Here is a 3,481-nt window from a genome sequence, read left to right as displayed (position 1 = left end):
ATTTTATGTCCATCACGGGGAGTTGAAGTCGTTTAACAGCAAAGCCACGCTGGACTGTATTTTATGTCCATCACGGGGAGTCGAATTCGTTTAAGAGCAAAGCCAAGCTGGACTGTATTTTATGTCCATCACGGGGAGTCAAATTCGTTTAAGAGCAAAGCCAAGCTGGACTGTATTTTATGTCCAGCACGAGGAGTCGAATTCGTTTAACAGCAAAGCCAAGCTGGACAGTAATTTATGTCCATCACGGGGAATCGAACTCCAGATTTCAGAATTTTAAGTTTGTAAAATTACCGCTGTCTCATCTGGAGACATTAAAAAAAAATAAAAAAAAACACCCCAGAATAATTGCAGGGACACATATATTTGTTTTCCAACCCATTTCATGTTCGTTTTTTAGAATGTGTGTTAAGTGACGTTGAGAACGCTCATATTATTAATAGTTTATTTCATCACAGTTTTTTAAATTTATATTTTAAGTATTTTGTTGTTTTTATAATTATTATATAATATTTTTTTTCTTTATATAGATCTACACTTTCGGATCTAAAGCGACATCTTCAGGACGATATGAACTCAAAACGATCGTCAACCATTCACAAAGTCCGTGATATCCCACTGCACATGACGGACCTAAGTGATCACTATGATATAGTGAAAGAGATTGGATCAGGAGATTATGGAAAGGTAATGCTGGCTATCCATAAGGAAAGAAAAGAAGAAGTTGCCTTAAAAGCAGTTCCTAAGGCAACCACGACACTCAAAGATTTCCAGATAGAATTTCATTACAGCTACTTTCTGTCCCCCCATATAAACATTCTTGACACATACGACGTGAGTTTTGAAACCCCAGATCACTACATCTTTGCCCAAGAAGTGGCGCCATCTGGTGACTTGTGGCAAGTAATTGAACAGCGGAATGGCTTGGAAGAGAATGACGTTAAACTCGTGGTGAAACAAGTAACTTCGGCGCTTGAATTCATGCATAGCAAAGATTTGGTTCACCGAGATGTCCGAGCGGAAAATATTTTGATTTTCCACACCAATTTTACCAAGCTGAAGCTGAGCGACTTTGGCCTCACGCGGCGGGCAGGTACGCTGGTAAAGAAACGTACTCGTTCTCTGCCAACCTGTCCGCCAGAGATCTGGGAAACAGTTCATCTGGAAGGCTACAATGTTGAGATCGGTTCTGACGTGTGGCAGATGGGCATGTTGATCTTTGGAGCACTCCTCGCGAAATTTCCATGGGAAAAAGCTGACATCACTGATCCAAACTTCACAGAATTTGTACAGTGGCAAAAAAGGAAAACCACGCGGACACCGAAAGACTTTAAAAAGATGACGCCACGACTATTACGACTTTTTCGGCGTCTGATGGACCCCAAACCGTCGAAGCGTTACGACATTAAAGAAGTCTACAAATATCTGGGAGATAAATGGTTATTTTGCAGAAGTCCAAGGGCTAGCACAGTCAGTAAAACCCCCGAACCTTCGGAAATAAGCGATCCGAAGGAGGAAACACTGGGGGAGTTTTTGTCAACTTTCGGATTAGAGACTCGGGTTAATAAAAACGAGAAAGAAAAACGAATCAATGAGTGGATATTATCGAGTGTAAGTGACAACGCTACTTAAAAACAAGCTGCATCTCGAACACGCATATGATTGACAAGTACCCCAACGTTCCTTATATATATATATATCATTATAATAACTACAAGAGCATTAAAGAAACAAAGCAGCCATTTTATCCCAATCACAATTAGTTAGCCTCATAAGGCTCGTGGTAAGTAATGGTTTGTGAGTGGTCTCAGTCAAAGGCGTATAGTTGTTTGAGATCTCTCAACTGGATCCTTGCTATTGTTTAACAGTCACGAACGTTGTTGTGGTTTAAAAGTAATTAATTAATAATAAGTTCTGTTACTTCAAATAATGACTGTAAAATCGGCGTTCCGATTGACATCAGAAATGGAAGTTACAATAGAATTTTAATTAGATTCGTGAAAATGTTGGCAGGGATCCTAGACAAAAGAGCGAGAGGCGGGTAGTGACTCACTTGACTCTATGACATTAAACAATTGATTATCGGAGGGAAGTTTGAGTTAGAGAAGTTTGTGGAGACATTGATGAACAGAGAACAATGGAGAACCATACTCATCGACCGTCAGATTGAAGAGGACACAATGATTGATGATAGAATGTTACTCGTGATCACCAGGGTTCTTAACATTAATTTTGTTGGGAAGAAAATGATATTGTTGTCAGATTGAAGGAAATACATGTATATAAACATCCTACAGTAAATCAACACCAGCATAGGGAACACGTGACGGTGTTGAGTTACTGTAGGACAGAACTTGTTACTGTAGGACAGAACTTGTCATGTGTTCCCTATGCTACAACACCAGCATAGGGAACACATGACAAGTTCTGCCCTACAGTAACTCAACACCAGGTGGCGCTACTGTTATGGGTATTGAACTGAATATTTTCTCTCGAAAAAAAAGTGGAAAAAAAAAACGTATACCACGAAAATTAGCTAATGCGAAACAGAAGTTTTAATGTTCACAATGTTTAACTCTGAGGACGCCCTTGATCTGGTAATTTTAAACTTTAATAAAACAGAATGTTTCATATCACAAGGTTTATCAAACATAGAACGTTCGAAATTAACATCATGCAACAGATCTAAAGTATCATACACGTGAATCACAGGCAAATCAATGTTTTTCAGAATAGGATAATATTAGTATACATATAAACAAAAAGAATAATCCAAATAAGAATTAAAATTCAGTTTGAATTATATTTTAACCTACTTGAAAAAAAAATTATAATGGTATTAACAGGTAATTGGATATTTTTTATCGTTGCAGAGCAAAAAATATCACGTTACCAAAGTTCAAAAAATAATAACATTGAATATAATAGAACAAGAGATTTAAAAAATTAGGTGGCGTCACTGTTTTTAGTATTTAATCAAACATTTTTTCTGTTCATTTCCAGCGCCAGTTTGGTCAATAATGTGATGAACAATAAATACGGCTAGGTGGCGCTCTTTTCCACTAAACTCAAAATTTTATCTGTCCATTTTCAACACATATTTTGTCCGCTATGTTGTAAATAAATAAACAAACTAGGTGACGCCACCGTTTTCGGCATTAAACTGAACATTTTTCTCTGCCCATTTCCAGCACCAGTTTTGTCCACAATTGTTAAACAAGCACACAAGGTTAGGTGGCGCTACTGTTTTTGGTATTGAATTGAAAAGTGTATCTGTCCATTTTCAACACTTATTTAGTCTGCAATGTTGTAAATGAATAAAGAAAACCAGGTAGCGCCACCGTTTCTGACAGTAAATTGAATGATTATTCAGTCCATTCCCAGCATTAGTTCTATCTTTCGTCAGTAATTCTGTAACAAAGAAAAAGGTGGCGCTACAGTCCATTCCCAGCATTAGTTCTATCTTTCGTCAGTAATTTTG

The 3,481-nt window shown here is 37.6% G+C and overlaps 1 pseudogene; it reads left to right on the top strand.

The window, feature by feature from the left end:
• The first annotated feature begins 535 nt into the window (after positions 1-535).
• LOC106474514 lies at positions 536-3,444 on the top strand (annotated as a pseudogene).
• The last annotated feature ends 37 nt before the right edge of the window (positions 3,445-3,481 follow it).

Source organism: Limulus polyphemus, unplaced genomic scaffold, assembly GCF_000517525.1.
Source record: "Limulus polyphemus unplaced genomic scaffold, Limulus_polyphemus-2.1.2 Scaffold7314, whole genome shotgun sequence".
Classification (NCBI taxonomy): Eukaryota; Metazoa; Arthropoda; class Merostomata; order Xiphosura; family Limulidae; genus Limulus; species Limulus polyphemus.
The sequence above is the reverse complement of the archived record's forward strand: the minus strand, read 5'-3'. Positions and strand labels throughout refer to the sequence as shown.